Here is a 21,013-nt window from a genome sequence, read left to right as displayed (position 1 = left end):
CTATGTAGTTGATTTGAGAGACTCATTTCATTATTGGACTCACCAAACCACTTACAGTGTTTCAGGTACAAAATGACTGTTTCTCGCTGAGAAAATGCCAAAAAGCGGATTTCTGTCATAACATTGATTTACCTTCTGATTTTTCAAGGCAAGCTATTGAAAACGTCATAAAATTGGAGAAAGGAGTCTATGTAGTTGATTTGAGAGACTCATTTCATTATTGGACTCACCAAACCACTTACAGTGTTTCAGGTACAAAATGACTGTTTCTCGCTGAGAAAATGCCAAAAAGCGGATTTCTGTCATAACATTGATTTACCTTCTGATTTTTTAAGGCAAGCTATTGAAAACGTTAGAAAATTGGAGAAAGGAGTCTATGTAGTTGATTTGAGAGACTCATTTCATTATTGGACTCACCAAACCACTTACAGTGTTTCAGGTACAAAATGACTGTTTCTCGCTGAGAAAATGCCAAAAAGCGGATTTCTGTCATAACATTGATTTACCTTCTGATTTTTCAAGGCAAGCTATTGAAAACGTCATAAAATTGGAGAAAGGTGTCTATGTAGTTGATTTGAGAGACTCATTTCATTATTGGACTCACCAAACCACTTACAGTGTTTCAGGTACAAAATGACTGTTTCTCGCTGAGAAAATGCCAAAAAGCGGATTTCTGTCATAACATTGATTTACCTTCTGATTTTTCAAGGCAAGCTATTGAAAACGTCATAAAATTGGAGAAAGGAGTCTATGTAGTTGATTTGAGAGACTCATTTCATTATTGGACTCACCAAACCACTTACAGTGTTTCAGGTACAAAATGACTGTTTCTCGCTGAGAAAATGCCAAAAAGCGGATTTCTGTCATAACATTGATTTACCTTCTGATTTTTTAAGGCAAGCTATTGAAAACGTTAGAAAATTGGAGAAAGGTGTCTATGTAGTTGATTTGAGAGACTCATTTCATTATTGGACTCTCCAAACCGCTTACAGTGTTTCAGGTACAAAATGACTGTTTCTCGCTGAGAAAATACCAAAAAGCGGATTTCTGTCATAACATTGATTTACCTTCTGATTTTTTAAGGCAAGCTATTGAAAACGTTGGAAAATTGGAGAAAGGTGTCTATGTAGTTGATTTGAGGGACTCATTTCATTATTGGACTCACCAAACCACTTACAGTGTTTCAGGTACAAAATGACTGTTTCTCGCTGAGAAAATGCCAAAAAGCGGATTTGTGTCATAACATTGATTTACCTTCTGATTTTTCAAGGCAAGCTATTGAAAATGTCGGAAAATTGGAGAAAGGAGTCTATGTAGTTGATTTGAGAGACTCATTTCATTATTGGACTCACCAAACCACTTACAGTGTTTCAGGTACAAAATGACTGTTTCTCGCTGAGAAAATGCCAAAAAGCGGATTTCTGTCATAACATTGATTTACCTTCTGATTTTTTAAGGCAAGCTATTGAAAACGTTAGAAAATTGGAGAAAGGTGTCTATGTAGTTGATTTGAGAGACTCATTTCATTATTGGACTCTCCAAACCGCTTACAGTGTTTCAGGTACAAAATGACTGTTTCTCGCTGAGAAAATGCCAAAAAGCGGATTTCTGTCATAACATTGATTTACCTTCTGATTTTTTAAGGCAAGCTATTGAAAACGTTAGAAAATTGGAGAAAGGAGTCTATGTAGTTGATTTGAGAGACTCATTTCATTATTGGACTCACCAAACCACTTACAGTGTTTCAGGTACAAAATGACTGTTTCTCGCTGAGAAAATGCCAAAAAGCGGATTTCTGTCATAACATTGATTTACCTTCTGATTTTTTAAGGCAAGCTATTGAAAACGTTAGAAAATTGGAGAAAGGAGTCTATGTAGTTGATTTGAGAGACTCATTTCATTATTGGACTCACCAAACCACTTACAGTGTTTCAGGTACAAAATGACTGTTTCTCGCTGAGAAAATGCCAAAAAGCGGATTTCTGTCATAACATTGATTTACCTTCTGATTTTTCAAGGCAAGCTATTGAAAACGTCATAAAATTGGAGAAAGGAGTCTATGTAGTTGATTTGAGAGACTCATTTCATTATTGGACTCACCAAACCACTTACAGTGTTTCAGGTCCAAAATGACTGTTTCTCGCTGAGAAAATGCCAAAAAGCGGATTTCTGTCATAACATTGATTTACCTTCTGATTTTTCAAGGCAAGCTATTGAAAACGTCATAAAATTGGAGAAAGGAGTCTATGTAGTTGATTTGAGAGACTCATTTCATTATTGGACTCACCAAACCACTTACAGTGTTTCAGGTACAAAATGACTGTTTCTCGCTGAGAAAATGCCAAAAAGCGGATTTCTGTCATAACATTGATTTACCTTCTGATTTTTCAAGGCAAGCTATTGAAAACGTCATAAAATTGGAGAAAGGAGTCTATGTAGTTGATTTGAGAGACTCATTTCATTATTGGACTCACCAAACCACTTACAGTGTTTCAGGTACAAAATGACTGTTTCTCGCTGAGAAAATGCCAAAAAGCGGATTTCTGTCATAACATTGATTTACCTTCTGATTTTTTAAGGCAAGCTATTGAAAACGTTAGAAAATTGGAGAAAGGTGTCTATGTAGTTGATTTGAGAGACTCATTTCATTATTGGACTCTCCAAACCGCTTACAGTGTTTCAGGTACAAAATGACTGTTTCTCGCTGAGAAAATACCAAAAAGCGGATTTCTGTCATAACATTGATTTACCTTCTGATTTTTTAAGGCAAGCTATTGAAAACGTTGGAAAATTGGAGAAAGGTGTCTATGTAGTTGATTTGAGGGACTCATTTCATTATTGGACTCACCAAACCACTTACAGTGTTTCAGGTACAAAATGACTGTTTCTCGCTGAGAAAATGCCAAAAAGCGGATTTGTGTCATAACATTGATTTACCTTCTGATTTTTCAAGGCAAGCTATTGAAAATGTCGGAAAATTGGAGAAAGGAGTCTATGTAGTTGATTTGAGAGACTCATTTCATTATTGGACTCACCAAACCACTTACAGTGTTTCAGGTACAAAATGACTGTTTCTCGCTGAGAAAATGCCAAAAAGCGGATTTCTGTCATAACATTGATGTACCTTCTGATTTTTTAAGGCAAGCTATTGAAAACGTTAGAAAATTGGAGAAAGGAGTCTATGTAGTTGATTTGAGAGACTCATTTCATTATTGGACTCACCAAACCACTTACAGTGTTTCAGGTACAAAATGACTGTTTCTCGCTGAGAAAATGCCAAAAAGCGGATTTCTGTCATAACATTGATTTACCTTCTGATTTTTTATGGCAAGCTATTGAAAACGTTGGAAAATTGGAGAAAGGTGTCTATGTAGTTGATTTGAGGGACTCATTTCATTATTGGACTCACCAAACCACTTACAGTGTTTCAGGTACAAAATGACTGTTTCTCGCTGAGAAAATGCCAAAAAGCGGATTTTTTGTCATAACATTGATTTACCTTCTGATTTTTCAAGGTAAGCTATTGAAAATGTCGGAAAATTGGAGAAAGGAGTCTATGTAGTTGATTTGAGGGACTCATTTCATTATTGGACTCACCAAACCCCTTACAGTGTTTCAGGTACAAAATGACTGTTTCTCGCTGAGAAAATGCCAAAAAGCGGATTTCTGTCATAACATTGATTTACCTTCTGATTTTTTAAGGCAAGCTATTGAAAACGTTAGAAAATTGGAGAAAGGTGTCTATGTAGTTGATTTGAGAGACTCATTTCATTATTGGACTCTCCAAACCGCTTACAGTGTTTCAGGTACAAAATGACTGTTTCTCGCTGAGAAAATTCCAAAAAGCGGATTTCTGTCATAACATTGATTTACCTTCTGATTTTTTAAGGCAAGCTATTGAAAACGTCATAAAATTGGAGAAAGGAGTCTATGTAGTTGATTTGAGAGACTCATTTCATTATTGGACTCACCAAACCACTTACAGTGTTTCAGGTACAAAATGACTGTTTCTCGCTGAGAAAATGCCAAAAAGCGGATTTCTGTCATAACATTGATTTACCTTCTGATTTTTTAAGGCAAGCTATTGAAAACGTTAGAAAATTGGAGAAAGGTGTCTATGTAGTTGATTTGAGAGACTCATTTCATTATTGGACTCTCCAAACCGCTTACAGTGTTTCAGGTACAAAATGACTGTTTCTCGCTGAGAAAATACCAAAAAGCGGATTTCTGTCATAACATTGATTTACCTTCTGATTTTTTAAGGCAAGCTATTGAAAACGTTGGAAAATTGGAGAAAGGTGTCTATGTAGTTGATTTGAGGGACTCATTTCATTATTGGACTCACCAAACCACTTACAGTGTTTCAGGTACAAAATGACTGTTTCTCGCTGAGAAAATGCCAAAAAGCGGATTTGTGTCATAACATTGATTTACCTTCTGATTTTTCAAGGCAAGCTATTGAAAATGTCGGAAAATTGGAGAAAGGAGTCTATGTAGTTGATTTGAGAGACTCATTTCATTATTGGACTCACCAAACCACTTACAGTGTTTCAGGTACAAAATGACTGTTTCTCGCTGAGAAAATGCCAAAAAGCGGATTTCTGTCATAACATTGATTTACCTTCTGATTTTTTAAGGCAAGCTATTGAAAACGTTAGAAAATTGGAGAAAGGAGTCTATGTAGTTGATTTGAGAGACTCATTTCATTATTGGACTCACCAAACCACTTACAGTGTTTCAGGTACAAAATGACTGTTTCTCGCTGAGAAAATGCCAAAAAGCGGATTTCTGTCATAACATTGATTTACCTTCTGATTTTTTATGGCAAGCTATTGAAAACGTTGGAAAATTGGAGAAAGGTGTCTATGTAGTTGATTTGAGGGACTCATTTCATTATTGGACTCACCAAACCACTTACAGTGTTTCAGGTACAAAATGACTGTTTCTCGCTGAGAAAATGCCAAAAAGCGGATTTCTGTCATAACATTGATTTACCTTCTGATTTTTCAAGGTAAGCTATTGAAAATGTCGGAAAATTGGAGAAAGGAGTCTATGTAGTTGATTTGAGGGACTCATTCATTATTGGACTCACCAAACCCCTTACAGTGTTTCAGGTACAAAATGACTGTTTCTCGCTGAGAAAATGCCAAAAAGCGGATTTCTGTCATAACATTGATTTACCTTCTGATTTTTTAAGGCAAGCTATTGAAAACGTTAGAAAATTGGAGAAAGGTGTCTATGTAGTTGATTTGAGAGACTCATTTCATTATTGGACTCTCCAAACCGCTTACAGTGTTTCAGGTACAAAATGACTGTTTCTCGCTGAGAAAATGCCAAAAAGCGGATTTCTGTCATAACATTGATTTACCTTCTGATTTTTTAAGGCAAGCTATTGAAAACGTCATAAAATTGGAGAAAGGAGTCTATGTAGTTGATTTGAGAGACTCATTTCATTATTGGACTCACCAAACCACTTACAGTGTTTCAGGTACAAAATGACTGTTTCTCGCTGAGAAAATGCCAAAAAGCGGATTTCTGTCATAACATTGATTTACCTTCTGATTTTTTAAGGCAAGCTATTGAAAACGTTAGAAAATTGGAGAAAGGAGTCTATGTAGTTGATTTGAGAGACTCATTTCATTATTGGACTCACCAAACCACTTACAGTGTTTCAGGTACAAAATGACTGTTTCTTGCTGAGAAAATGCCAAAAAGCGGATTTCTGTCATAACATTGATTTACCTTCTGATTTTTTAAGGCAAGCTATTGAAAACGTTGGAAAATTGGAGAAAGGTGTCTATGTAGTTGATTTGAGGGACTCATTTCATTATTGGACTCACCAAACCACTTACAGTGTTTCAGGTACAAAATGACTGTTTCTCGCTGAGAAAATGCCAAAAAGCGGATTTCTGTCATAACATTGATTTACCTTCTGATTTTTCAAGGCAAGCTATTGAAAATGTCGGAAAATTGGAGAAAGGAGTCTATGTAGTTGATTTGAGAGACTCATTTCATTATTGGACTCACCAAACCACTTACAGTGTTTCAGGTTCAAAATGACTGTTTCTCGCTGAGAAACTGCCAAAAAGCGGATTTCTGTAATAACATTGTTTCAAGTGTCTGAGAGAGCTTAGCAAGGGGCCTCGCATTGACCATTACTTCCTTAGAGGTAGGGCAAATCAGTCGAGTGAAGCCCAATGGCAGGATATTCACCACAGTCCACAGGGTATCAGAACCCCAGACGAAGCTCAATCAAGCACAGATCCATTTATGAACATCAGCCCAGAGCCCATCCAGCCACAGACAGCAGTAGAGCGGAGGCTGACTGGACGAAAACCTCAAATCTTGTGGCCTAAATCCTGTCAGAAAAAGGAGTGGGAAACCACAGACACAGACCTCGTCCACCTTTTAGAAGGTCTGAAAGGGGGTGTGGAGAAAAAACTGGACAAGATCGGAGAGACCATTTATAGCTATGGAGCAGAGAGATTTGGTGTGAAACGTGAGAACTTGCAGACACAGAAGGAACCATCTGCTCATCTCAAGTCCAGGAGACAACAAGAGATTCAGAGACTCGTGAAAGAAAGGAGGTGCCTGAGGAAACAATGGAAGAAGGCCACGGAAGTGGAAAGGAAAGGCCTTGGGGCACTACAGGGCGACATCAAGCAGCGTCTGGCAGCACTGCGAAGAGCAGAATGCCTGAGAAGGCAACATAAGAAGAGAGAGCGAACGAGGACTGCCTTCTACAGAGATCCCTATAAATTTGTTAAGGACCTCTTTGTCAGGGAGAAATCTGGGACCCTCAAAGTACCCATAAGAGAACTGGAAGAACATCTTCGGAAGACCTACTCCGACAAACAGAGGCATGTGCCAGCCAGCATTCCGGAGGATATGCCACCCATCCAACCACCTGAGCACCAGATGGAAACAAGGCCCCCCACATGGAGCGAAGTTGAGAGCACAGTAAAACGGGCAAGAACAGCTTCAGCCCCGGGGCCCAACGGCATTCCATACAGGGTGTATAAGAACACGCCAGGCATCTTGAAATACCTCTGGAAGCTTATGAAAGTGGCATGGGAAAAAGGAATGATACCAAAGGCATGGCGACGGGCAGGAGGGATCCTGATTCCCAAAGAGAAGAATTCCTCAACCATCGAGCAGTTTCGCCAGATCAGCCTTCTCAATGTGGAAGGAAAGATTTTCTTCAGTGTCGTGGCCCGTAGGCTCTCAGCATTCCTGCTGGCGAACAACTTTGTTGACACCTCAGTGCAAAAGGCAGGGATAAGTGGGTTCTCAGGTTACTTGGAACACACAAATGTCATCGGGCACCAAGTACAGACGGCCAAGAAGGAGAAGAAAGACCTGCATGTGGTGTTTTTAGATCTTGCCAATGCCTTCGGGTCAGTGCCTCATGAGATCTTGTGGACAGCGTTCAACTTCTTTCAAGTGCCAGAGGGCATCACAAGTCTAGTCAAAGCCTACTTCCAGGATCTCCAATTCTGTGTTACAGCACAGGATAGTACAACTGCCTGGCAGCACCTTGAGATAGGCATTATGGCGGGCTGCACCATCTCGCCACTGGTGTTTACAATGGCAATGGAGCTACTTATTCGTGCATCACGATGGGTGGTTGGAGGAGAACGATTGAAGAGCGGGCTCCGTCTTCCCCCAATCAGGGCGTACATGGACGACATGACGACAATAACAACAACGGTCGCATGTACCAAACGTCTGCTGGAGAAACTCCGGGGAAACATCAAATGGGCACGAATGGAGATTAAACCCAGCAAATCCCGTAGCATCTCCATTGTCAAAGGTAAGCTCACCAATGCAAGGTTCTATGTGGACGACCAGCCAATCCCAACAGTTCTGGAGAAGCCTATCAAAAGCCTTGGCCGATGGTATAGCGCAGAACTTAAAGACTCTGAGCAGGTGGAACAACTCAGGCAGGATACAATCAGCGGCCTCAAGCAGATTAACAACACTGCTCTCCCTGGAAAATTGAAGCTATGGTGCTTTAAGTTTGGGCTGCTACCTCGCCTCATGTGGCCAATTTCCATCTATGAGGTCACCTTATCTTATGTCAATCGGCTTGAGAGACTGGTGAATGCCCAAGTGAGGAAGTGGCTTGGACTGCCGAGATGCCTTTCCAGCATAGGCCTGTATGGCAATGGAGCGCTCTCCCTTCCAATCTCAAGCCTGGTGGAGGAGTACAAATGTGCCAAAACAAGGGTGGAAATGACTCTTACAGAATCCCGGGACCCATGCGTCAGAGATGCGGCTCCAAACCTGGCAACAGGGAGGAAATGGAAACCATCTGCAGCAGTAGCAGTGGCAAAGACCACCCTCAGACACCGGGATATAGTGGGACGAGTCCAACATGGCAGAGGGGGTCTTGGCCTGGAAGCAACAACACCCGCTTGGCAAAAGGCTACTCCGTCTGAACGGCGACACATGGTGGTTGAGGAGGTGCGCAACCAGGGGGAGGCAGCCAGGTGTGCCAAGGCAGTCTCCCAAGCCCAGCAAGGACGCTGGATGAGGTGGGAGGGTGTGGAGAGGAGGAAAATCACGTGGAATGAGATGTGGAGCATGGAGGCTAATAGGCTCAGCTTCATCATCAGAGCCACTTATGATGTCCTGCCCTCTCCAACCAACCTACATCTCTGGTATGGAGAGGACCCAGCCTGCCTGCAGTGTGCAGCCCCAGCAACCCTCAAACACATCCTGGTGGGTTGCAAGACCAGCCTGACTCAAGGAAGATACACCTGGCGCCATAACCAAGGGTTGAAGGGCTTGGCTGCCGAACTTGAGGACAAGAGGGTCACCATCAACGCCATGCCTTTCAAAACCCAGACCACCCTCCCACGGAAGACAACATTCATCCGACAAGGGGAGAAACGGAGAACCAAGCCATCACCTCCAAACTCAGGCCCACTGGACACAGCCCGGGATTGGGAAATGCGGGTAGACCTCAGCCAGAGGCTCACTTTCCCGCCAGAAATCGCAGCAACCAACCTGCGCCCAGATTTGGTCCTCTGGTCCAAGTCCTGCCGGCGTGTCTTCATTGTGGAGCTGACTGTCCCGTGGGAGGATAACATCGACGAAGCATTCGAAAGAAAAACGCTGCGTTATGCTAACCTAGCAGCTGATGCTGAGGCGCGGGGATGGAACGTAAAGGTGTGGCCAGTGGAGGTTGGCTGCCGAGGCTTTGTAGCCAGGTCCACCACACGGCTCCTGAAGGAAGTTGGGATCAGAGGACAGGCCCAGCGGAAGGCAATAAAAGAACTTGCCAAAGCAGCCGAACGGAGCAGTCACTGGCTGTGGCTGAAACGGAGGGATGCAACATGGGCTGTTTGATGACCACGGGGTGCCACCATATGACACACATAGTCAGGGCCGAAAATTGAAAAAGCCCCTTAGAAAACACCATGGTAGGCATTTTTGAGGAAAAGCACTTTCTCTATTGTTTCTGTATGATTTTTTTGTGCTGAATCCATTTCTGCCGTATGCTAAGCTGTCAAAGTTATCGTTTAGTCATAATTATTGATTAATTAGCACAACTATTGATTTGTCGTCTAAAGTTAGAAATGGTGATCTGTTTCCTATTTGTCAATAGTAGATATATGATTGTTTGGTATCAATGTAAAGGGGACCTTCTCAGCTTTTATCTGAGCCCATGGTTGTGTTTTTCTGACAAACATAGAGGTCACACGGCCTCCTTAAACCATAAATTACACACATTTCCATACAATTTTTCGCCTAAACTATCTAGTTAATTTTATCTTCTGGGATCAAGAGATATCAACGACCCAAAAGACAACAACCACAATACCCAATGGACTTTGAGGAGTCAGGAAATGTATGATATAACCATACTTTTTCTTTGTGAGAAGTTATTATAAGGCTTGAAATAGCTGTAACCAGCTCAGTCCAATTCCCCACCATTCATTCTTTGGACCAGCATTTTGTAAAGACTACCACATTAGTAAGCAATATTCAAAGGCCTTAGTGATTTTCATCAATTTAATTCTTCAAAAATTTCACTGAACAATCACATTTTTCCCCTCCTTGAACCGCCACCTTACTGTGGTGTTTGTGTGCCCGAGTGATCCTAGGAGCTATGTTGTCGGGGGCATTACGCCCCTGGTAGGGTCTCCCATGGCAAACAGGTCCTGGGTGACGGGCCAGACTAAGAGCGGTTCACGCCAATCATGGAGGAGAAAGAACAAAGGGCCGTAACGTCGCCCGGATCGGCGTCACCGGGGCCCCGCCCTGGAGCCAGGCCTGAGGTTGGGGCTCGTAGGCGAGTGACTGGTGGCCGGGTCTTTGCCCGTGGAACCCGGCCGGGCTCAGCCCAAAACGGCGACGTGGGCCCGCCTTCCTGTAGGCCCACCACCCGCAGGAAGGACCGTGATGAGCTGGTGCCATGTGGACTGGGTAGCAGTCGTGGCGGGGCCTCGACGACCCAACCCCTGGACCAAAACCTCACAGTGGGGACATGGAATGTCACCTCGCTGGGGGGGAAGGAGCCGGAGCTTGTGCGTGAGGTTGAGAGATACCGGCTAGAGATAGTTGGGCTCACCTCCACACATAGCTTGGGCTCTGGAACCCAGCTCCTTGAAGGGGGCTGGACCCTCCACTACTCTGGAGTTGCCCAGGGTGAGAGGCGGCGGGCTGGTGTGGGCTTGGTTATAGCCCCCCAGCTCAGCCACCATGTGTTGGAGTTCACCCCGGTGAACGAGAGGGTCGCTTCCCTGCGCCTTCGGGTCGGGAAAAGGTCTCTCACTGTTGTTTGTGCCTACGGGCCGAACAGCAGTGCGGAGTACCCGGCCTTCTTGGGGTCCCTGGGAGGAGTACTGGATAGTACTCCAACTGGGGACTCCATTGTTCTACTGGGGGACTTCAACGCTCACATGGGCAATGACAGTGATACATGGAGAGGCGTGATTGGGAGGAACGGCCTCCCCGATCTGAACCCGAGCGGTGTTTTGTTGTTGGACTTCTGTGCTAGTCACAGTTTGTCCATAACGAACACCATGTTCAAACATAAGGGGATCCATCAGTGAACGTGGCACCAGGACACCCTAGGCCGGAGGTCAATGATCGACTTTGTTGTCGTTTCATCTGACCTTCGGCCGCATGTCTTGGACACTCGGGTGAAGAGAGGGGCTGAGCTGTCAACTGATCACCACCTGGTGGTGAGTTGGATGCGCTGGCGGAGGAGAAGGTTAGACAGACCGGGCAGACCCAAACGAATTGTCAGGGTCTGTTGGGAACATCTGGCCGAGCCCTCTGTCAGGGACATCTTCAACTCCCACCTCCGAGAGAGCTTCTCTCGGATCCCGGGGGAGGCGGGGGACATTGAGTCAGAGTGGACCATGTTCTCTGCCTCCATTGTCGACGCGGCGGCTCGAAGTAGTGGACGCAAGGTCTCCGGTGCCTGTCGTGGCGGCGATCCTAGAACCCGGTGGTGGACACCGGAAGTACAGGATGCCGTCAGACTGAAGAAGGAATCCTACCGAGCTATGTTGGCCGGTGGGACTCCTGACGCAGTAGATAGGTACCGGCAGGCCAAGCGAGCCGCGGCTCGGGCAGTCCTGGAGGGCAAAAACTCGGGTCTGGGAGGAGTTCGGGGAGGCCATGGAGGAGGACTTTCGGTCGGCCTCGAGGAAATTCTGGAGGACCGTTCGGCGCCTCAGAAGGGGGAAGCAGTACTCTGCCGGCACCGTTTATGGTGCTGGTGGGGAGCTGTTGACCTCAACTGGGGACATTGTCGGATGGTGGAAGGAATACTTCGAGGATCTCCTCAACCCGACTGACATGCCTTCCACTGAGGAAGCAGAGAGTGGGGACTCTGGGACGTGCTCATCCATCACCCAAGCCGAGGTCACTGAGGTGGTTCATAAGCTCCTCAGTGGCATCGGGGGTGGATGAGATTCACCCTGAGTACCTCAAGTCTCTGGATGTCGTAGGGCTGTCTTGGCTGACACGCCTCTGTGACATCGCATGGAGGAAGGGGACAGTACCGCTGGAGTGGCAAACCGGGGTGGTGGTCCCTCTTTTTAAAAAGGGGGGCCGGAGAGTGTGTTCCAACTATAGGGGGATCCCACTTCTCAGCCTCCCCGGGAAAGGCTACACCAGGGTACTGGAGAGGAGAATACGGCCGATAGTTGAACCTCGGATTCAGGAGGAACAATGCGGTTTTCGTCCCGGTCGTGGAACACTGGACCAGCTCTATACCCTCCGCAGGGTGCTCGAGGGTTCGTGGGAATTTGCCCAACAAGTCTACATGTGTTTTGTGGCTCTGGAGAAGGCATTTGACCGTGTCCCTCGTACCATTCTGTGGGGGGTGCTAAGTGAGTATGGAGTCCGGGGCCCTCTATTAAGGGCTGTCCGGTCTCTATATTATCGGAGCAGGAGTTTGGTTCGCATTGCCGGCAGTAGATCAGACTTGTTCCCGGTGCATGTTGGACTCCGGCAGGGCTGCCCTTTGTCACCGGTCCTGTTCATAATTTTTATGGACAGGATTTCTAGGCGCAGCCAGGGGCCGGAGGGGTTCCGGTTTGGGAACCTCAGGATTTCATCTCTGCTTTTTGCAGATGATGTTGTCCTGTTGGCTTCATCAGACCGGGACCTCCAGCATGTGCTGGGGCGGTTTGAGGCCGAGTGCGATGCGGCAGGGATGAGAATCAGCACCTCCAAATCCGAGGCCATGGTTCTCCATCGGGAAAGGGTGGCGTGCCTTCTCCGGGTGGGTGGAGAAGTCCTGCCTCAGGTGGAGGAGTTCAAGTATCTCGGGATCTTGTTCACGAGTGAGGGAACGATGGAGCGGGAGATTGACAGACGGATCGGTTCAGTGTCCTCAGTTATGCGGTCGATGTACTGGACCATCGTGGTGAAGAAGGAGCTGAGTTGAAAGGCAAAGCTCTCGATTTACCGGTCAATCTACGCACCTACCCTCACCTATAGTCATGAACTTTGGGTAGTGACCGAAAGGACAAGATCGCGGATACAAGCGGCCGAGATGAGTTTCCTCCGCAGGGTGGCTGGACGCTCCCTTAGAGATAGGGTGAGGAGTTCGGTCACCCGGGAGGAGCTCGGAGTCGAGCCGCTACTCCTCCACATTGAGAGGAGTCAGCTGAGGTGGCTTGGGCATCTGTACCGGATGCCTCCTGGACGCCTCCCTAGGGAGGTGTTCCAGGCATGTCCCTCCGGGAGGAGACCCCGGGGAAGACCCAGGACACGCTGGAGAGACTATGTCTCTCGGCTGCCCTGGGAACGCCTCGGACTCCCCCCGGAGGAGCTGGAGGAAGTGTCTGGGGTGAAGGAAGTCTGGGCATCCCTGCTGACTTTGCTGCCCCCGCGACCCGGGAACGGATAAGCGGTCACTTGACTTTTGGCACTGACAAGATGCAGTGCATGGGTTTGGTTTGCAACCGCATCGGGCTGTCTTGCATCCAGTTGTGCAACCACAGGTCATTAGCTCCTCACAGGCATCTGGAACCGCAGGAAGCAACATCAGTTTAGGAATGAGTACATTGTCCTCCATCTCCCATCCCATATTTTCAGCAGGCGGGAGTACCGGGTGCTGCAAATGGGCCTGCCGCCAGACCAAGCTCTGGAAGTGAACGCGCTGAATATGAAAGCTCAAAGCATCTCTGGTGGGCAGTAGTCTCTCTATTGTCATACCCTTGACAAACATGCCGAAACGGACATCATTGATGTTCTCACTGACTGAACCCTTTAACTTTAATCCAGGAAATTGGTTGATATTTTTTTTAAATGACTTGATTAACTTAAACACATGATTCATCTTTTCAAAATTATTGTTACTGTTACTCACCCTTAATAGAGGAGATGAACACCACCACATATATTTGCACTGGCAACATCCATGTTAGCTAGTTGTCTCGCTAACTCGTTGTGGCAACTCGCCACCTGCTGCTTGACTGCAGTATTTCAGCATCCTAACTGCCCACGAATTCCAGCACACAATCACCCACAAGATAGAAATAATATGGTGATATTATACATTTTCTGAAACTGTATATGAAAGTGAGTATTGCTGTACTTGTTTTTTATGTCTTTGGTATTCCTAGGTGTCACAGACTTAATACAAATAAAAATAACATAGGCGAAAATGGTGAAAAATTAACATTCTCTGGGGTTTCTGGAGCTCTATTGACCTCCAAGTATGTCAGAAAAGTTCAACTTTAGGTTTGAAAGACAGCTATAAATGTCTCCTTTAAAATGATACCAAACACAGTATTATTGGAACTTAGGAATTGCTTGATCTATGAGCCTAAACCAGGATAGGCAACAGCGTTTACAGTCCAATTTACCATAAGGGGTGGCCATCTTGAATGTGGGAATATAGAAAACCAGGGATCTAATTTTTTTGGCATACGGTGGATTCTGGTTTGGGACACATTGATCTTTCAAAAAATGCTGTATGCCATCTTTTCCTCAAAAATGCCTACAGGGTTACATGATTCTGAAGTTACAGCCCAGTCTAACACCCAAGTCTGATCAGCCTGTGGCAGGCCAACCTTGGAAGAGGGTGTATTGTGTTAAGAGGCCGAAACACCTGATGAAGACAAGGCACACAACTGATGACGTGTAGATTTGGTGGTGCCCCGCGATCCTGTCCAAACTCCACCCCACAGTCATGTCCGATAGGAGTTATCGTGCTGATATATTTTAGGGATATTAACAGCTAGTCCTATTAAGAATCCTACCTTCTGATTTTTTAAGGCAAGCTATTGAAAACGTCAGAAAATTGGAGAAAGGAGTCTATGTAGTTGATTTGAGAGACTCATTTCATTATTGGACTCACCAAACCACTTTCAGTGTTTCAGGTACAAAATGACTGTTTCTCGCTGAGAAAATGCCAAAAAGCGGATTTCTGTCATAACATTGATTTACCTTCTGATTTTTTAAGGCAAGCTATGGAAAACGTCAGAAAATTGGAGAAAGGAGTCTATGTAGTTGATTTGAGAGACTCATTTCATTATTGGACTCACCAAACCACTTACAGTGTTTCAGGTACAAAATGACTGTTTCTCGCTGAGAAAATGCCAAAAAGCGGATTTCTGTCATAACATTGATTTACCTTCTGATTTTTTAAGGCAAGCTATTGAAAACGTTGGAAAATTGGAGAAAGGTGTCTATGTAGTTGATTTGAGGGACTCATTTCATTATTGGACTCACCAAACCACTTACAGTGTTTCAGGTACAAAATGACTGTTTCTCGCTGAGAAAATGCCAAAAAGCGGATTTCTGTCATAACATTGATTTACCTTCTGATTTTTCAAGGCAAGCTATTGAAAACGTCAGAAAATTGGAGAAAGGAGTCTATGTAGTTGATTTGAGAGACTCATTTCATTATTGGACTCACCAAACCACTTACAGTGTTTCAGGTACAAAATGACTGTTTCTCGCTGAGAAACTGCCAAAAAGCGGATCTCTGTCATAACATTGATTTGCCTTCTGATTTTTTAAGGCAAGCTATTGAAAACGTTAGAAAATTGGAGAAAGGTGTCTATGTAGTTGATTTGAGGGACTCATTTCATTATTGGACTCACCAAACCACTTACAGTGTTTCAGGTACAAAATGACTTTCTCGCTGAGAAAATGCCAAAAAGCGGATTTCTGTCATAACATTGATTTACCTGCTGATTTTTCAAGGCAAGCTATTGAAAACGTCAGAAAATTGGAGAAAGGAGTCTAAGTAGTTGATTTGAGGGACTCATTTCATTATTGGACTCACCAAACCACTTACAGTGTTTCAGGTACAAAATGACTGTTTCTCGCTGAGAAACTGCCAAAAAGCGGATTTCTGTCATAACATTGATTTACCTTCTGATTTTTTAAGGCAAGCTATTGAAAACGTCAGAAAATTGGAGAAAGGAGTCTAAGTAGTTGATTTGAGAGACTCATTTCATTATTGGACTCACCAAACCACTTACAGTGTTTCAGGTACAAAATGACCGTTTCTCGCTGAGAAAATGCCAAAATGCGGATTTCTGTAATAACATTGTTTTACCTTCTGATTTTTTAAGGCAAGCTATTTAAAACGTTAGAAAATTGGAAAAAGCAGTCTATGTAGTTGATTTGAGAGACTCATTTCATTATTGGACTCACCAAACCACTTACAGTGTTTCAGGTACAAAATGACTTTTTCTCGCTGAGAAAATGCCAAAAAGCGGATTTCTGTCATAACATTGATTTACCTTCTGATTTTTTAAGGCAAGCTATTGAAAACGTCAGAAAATTGGAGAAAGGAGTCTATGTAGTTGATTTGAGGGACTCATTTCATTATTGGACTCACCAAACCACTTACAGTGTTTCAGGTACAAAATGACCGTTTCTCGCTGAGAAAATGCCAAAAAGCGGATTTCTGTAATAACATTGTTTTACCTTGTGATTTTTTAAGGCAAGCTATTGAAAACGTCAGAAAATTGGAGAAAGGAGTCTATGTAGTTGATTTGAGGGACTCATTTCATTATTGGACTCACCAAACCACTTACAGTGTTTCAGGTACAAAATGACTGTTTCTCGCTGAGAAACTGCCAAAAAGCGGATTTCTGTCATAACATTGATTTACCTTCTGATTTTTTAAGGCAAGCTATTGAAAACGTCAGAAAATTGGAGAAAAGAGTCTATGTAGTTTGATTTGAGAGACTCATATCATTATTGGACTCACCAAACCACTTACAGTGTTTCAGGTACAAAATGACTGTTTCTCGCTGAGAAAATGCCAAAAAGCGGATTTCTGTCATAACATTGATTTACCTTCTGATTTTTCAAGGCAAGCTATTGAAAACGTTAGAAAATTGGAGAAAGGTGTCTATGTAGTTGATTTGAGAGACTCATTTCATTATTGGACTCACCAAACCACTTACAGTGTTTCAGGTACAAAGTGACTGTTTCTCGCTGAGAAAATGCCAAAAAGCGGATTTCTGTAATAACATTGTTTTACCTTCTGAATTTTTAAGGCAACCTATTGAAAACGTCAGAAAATTGGAGAAAGGAGTCTATGTAGTTGATTTGAAAGACTCATTTCATTATTGGACTCACCAAACCACTTACAGTGTTTCAGGTACAAAATGACTGTTTCTCGCTGAGAAACTGCCAAAAAGCGGATTTCTGTCATAACATTGATTTACCTTCTGATTTTTTAAGGCAAGCTATTGAAAACGTCAGAAAATTGGAGAAAAGAGTCTATGTAGTTTGATTTGAGAGACTCATTTCATTATTGGACTCACCAAACCACTTACAGTGTTTCAGGTACAAAATGACTGTTTCTCGCTGAGAAAAGGCCGAAAAGCGGATTTCTGTCATAACATTGATTTACCTTCTGATTTTTTAAGGCAAGCTATTGAAAACGTTAGAAAATTGGAGAAAGGTGTCTATGTAGTTGATTTTAGCGACTCATTTCATTATTAGACTCACCAAACCACTTACAGTGTTTCAGGTACAAAATGACTGTTTCTCGCTGAGAAAATGCCAAAAAGCGGATTTCTGTCATAACATTGATTTACCTTCTGATTTTTCAAGGCAAGCTATTGAAAACGTCATAAAATTGGAGAAAGGAGTTTATGTAGTTGATTTGAGAGACTCATTTCATTATTGGACTCACCAAACCACTTACAGTGTTTCAGGTACAAAATGACTTTTTCTCGCTGAGAAAATGCCAAAAAGCGGATTTCTGTCATAACATTGATTTACCTTCTGATTTTTTAAGGCAAGCTATTGAAAACGTTGGAAAATTGGAGAAAGGTGTCTATGTAGTTGATTTGAGGGACTCATTTCATTATTGGACTCACCAAACCACTTACAGTGTTTCAGGTACAAAATGACTGTTTCTCGCTGAGAAACTGCCAAAAAGCGGATTTCTGTCATAACATTGATTTACCTTCTGATTTTTTAAGGCAAGCTATTGAAAACGTCAGAAAATTGGAGAAAAGAGTCTATGTAGTTTGATTTGAGAGACTCATATCATTATTGGACTCACCAAACCACTTACAGTGTTTCAGGTACAAAATGACTGTTTCTCGCTGAGAAAATGCCAAAAAGCGGATTTCTGTCATAACATTGATTTACCTTCTGATTTTTCAAGGCAAGCTATTGAAAACGTTAGAAAATTGGAGAAAGGTGTCTATGTAGTTGATTGGAGAGACTCATTTCATTATTGGACTCACCAAACCACTTACAGTGTTTCAGGTACAAAATGACTGTTTCTCGCTGAGAAAAGGCCAAAAAGCGGATTTCTGTCATAACATTGATTTACCTTCTGATTTTTTAAGGCAAGCTATTGAAAACGTTAGAAAATTGGAGAAAGGTGTCTATGTAGTTGATTTGAGCGACTCATTTCATTATTAGACTCACCAAACCACTTACAGTGTTTCAGGTACAAAATGACTGTTTCTCGCTGAGAAAATGCCAAAAAGCGGATTTCTGTCATAACATTGATTTACCTTCTGATTTTTCAAGGCAAGCTATTGAAAATGTCGGAAAATTGGAGAAAGGAGTCTATGTAGTTGATTCGAGAGATTCATTTCATTATTGGACTCACCAAACCACTTACAGTGTTTCAGGTACAAAATGACTGTTTCTCGCTGAGAAAATGCCAAAAAGCGGATTTCTGTCATAACATTGATTTACCTTCTTATTTTTTAAGGCAAGCTATTGAAAACGTTAGAAAATTGGAGAAAGGTGTCTATGTAGTTGATTTGAGAGACTCATTTCATTATTGGACTCACCAAACCACTTACAGTGTTTCAGGTACAAAATGACTGTTTCTCGCTGAGAAAATGCCAAAAAGCGGATTTCTGTCATAACATTGATTTACCTTCTGATTTTTCAAGGCAAGCTATTGAAAATGTCGGAAAATTGGAGAAAGGAGTCTATGTAGTTGATTTGAGAGACTCATTTCATTATTGGACTCACCAAACCACTTACAGTGTTTCAGGTACAAAATGACTGTTTCTCGCTGAGAAAAGGCCAAAAAGCGGATTTCTGTCATAACATTGATTTACCTTCTGATTTTTCAAGGCAAGCTATTGAAAATGTCGGAAAATTGGAGAAAGGAGTCTATGTAGTTGATTTGAGAGACTTATTTCATTATTGGACTCACCAAACCACTTACAGTGTTTCAGGTACAAAATGACTGTTTCTCGCTGAGGAAATGCCAAAAAGCGGATTTCTGTCATAACATTGATTTACCTTCTGATTTTTTAAGGCAAGCTATTGAAAACGTTAGAAAATTGGAGAAAGGAGTCTATGTAGTTGATTTGAGAGACTCATTTCATTATTGGACTCACCAAACCACTTACAGTGTTTCAGGTTCAAAATGACTGTTTCTCGCTGAGAAACTGCCAAAAAGCGGATTTCTGTAATAACATCGTTTCAAGTGTCTGAGAGAGCTTAGCAAGGGGCCTCGCATTGACCATTACTTCCTTAGAGGTAGGGCAAATCAGTCGAGTGAAGCCCAATGGCAGGATATTCACCACAGTCCACAGGGTATCAGAACCCCAGACGAAGCTCAATCAAGCACAGATCCATTTATGAACATCAGCCCAGAGCCCATCCAGCCACAGACAGCAGTAGAGCGGAGGCTGACTGGACGAAAACCTCAAATCTTGTGGCCTAAATCCTGTCAGAAAAAGGAGTGGGAAACCACAGACACAGACCTCGTCCACCTTTTAGAAGGTCTGAAAGGGGGTGTGGAGAAAAAACTGGACAAGATCGGAGAGACCATTTATATCTATGGAGCAGAGAGATTTGGTGTGAAACGTGAGAACTTGCAGACACAGAAGGAACCATCTGCTCATCTCAAGTCCAGGAGACAACAAGAGATTCAGAGACTCGTGAAAGAAAGGAGGTGCCTGAGGAAACAATGGAAGAAGGCCACGGAAGTGGAAAGGAAAGGCCTTGGGGCACTACAGGGCAACAACAAGCAGCGTCTGGCAGCACTGCGAAGAGCAGAATGCCTGAGAAGGCAACATAAGAAGAGAGAGCGAACGAGGACTGCCTTCTACAGAGATCCCTATAAATTTGTTAAGGACCTCTTTGTCAGGGAGAAATCTGGGACCCTCAAAGTACCCATAAGAGAACTGGAAGAACATCTTCGGAAGACCTACTCCGACAAACAGAGGCATGTGCCAGCCAGCATTCCGGAGGATATGCCACCCATCCAACCACCTGAGCACCAGATGGAAACAAGGCCCCCCACATGGAGCGAAGTTGAGAGCACAGTAAAACGGGCAAGAACAGCTTCAGCCCCGGGGCCCAACGGCATTCCATACAGGGTGTATAAGAACACGCCAGGCATCTTGAAATACCTCTGGAAGCTTATGAAAGTGGCATGGGAAAAAGGAATGATACCAAAGGCATGGCGACGGGCAGGAGGGATCCTGATTCCCAAAGAGAAGAATTCCTCAACCATCGAGCAGTTTCGCCAGATCAGCCTTCTCAATGTGGAAGGAAAGATTTTCTTCAGTGTCGTGGCCCGTAGGCTCTCAGCATTCCTGCTGGCGAACAACTTTGTTGACACCTCAGTGCAAAAGGCAGGGATAAGTGGATTCTCAGGTTACTTGGAACACACAAATGTCATCGGGCACCAAGTACAGACGGCCAAGAAGGAGAAGAAAGACCTGCATGTGGTGTTTTTAGATCTTGCCAATGCCTTCGGGTCAGTGCCTCATGAGATCTTGTGGACAGCGTTCAACTTCTTTCAAGTGCCAGAGGGCATCACAAGTCTAGTCAAAGCCTACTTCCAGGATCTCCAATTCTGTGTTACAGCACAGGATAGTACAACTGCCTGGCAGCACCTTGAGATAGGCATTATGGCGGGCTGCACCATCTCGCCACTGGTGTTTACAATGGCAATGGAGCTACTTATTCGTGCATCACGATGGGTGGTTGGAGGAGAACGATTGAAGAGCGGGCTCCGTCTTCCCCCAATCAGGGCGTACATGGACGACATGACGACAATAACAACAACGGTCGCATG

The sequence above is a fragment of the Cololabis saira genome, unplaced genomic scaffold, assembly GCF_033807715.1.
Source record: "Cololabis saira isolate AMF1-May2022 unplaced genomic scaffold, fColSai1.1 scf027, whole genome shotgun sequence".
In the NCBI taxonomy this organism is placed as follows: domain Eukaryota; kingdom Metazoa; phylum Chordata; class Actinopteri; order Beloniformes; family Belonidae; genus Cololabis; species Cololabis saira.
The sequence above is the reverse complement of the archived record's forward strand: the minus strand, read 5'-3'. Positions refer to the sequence as shown.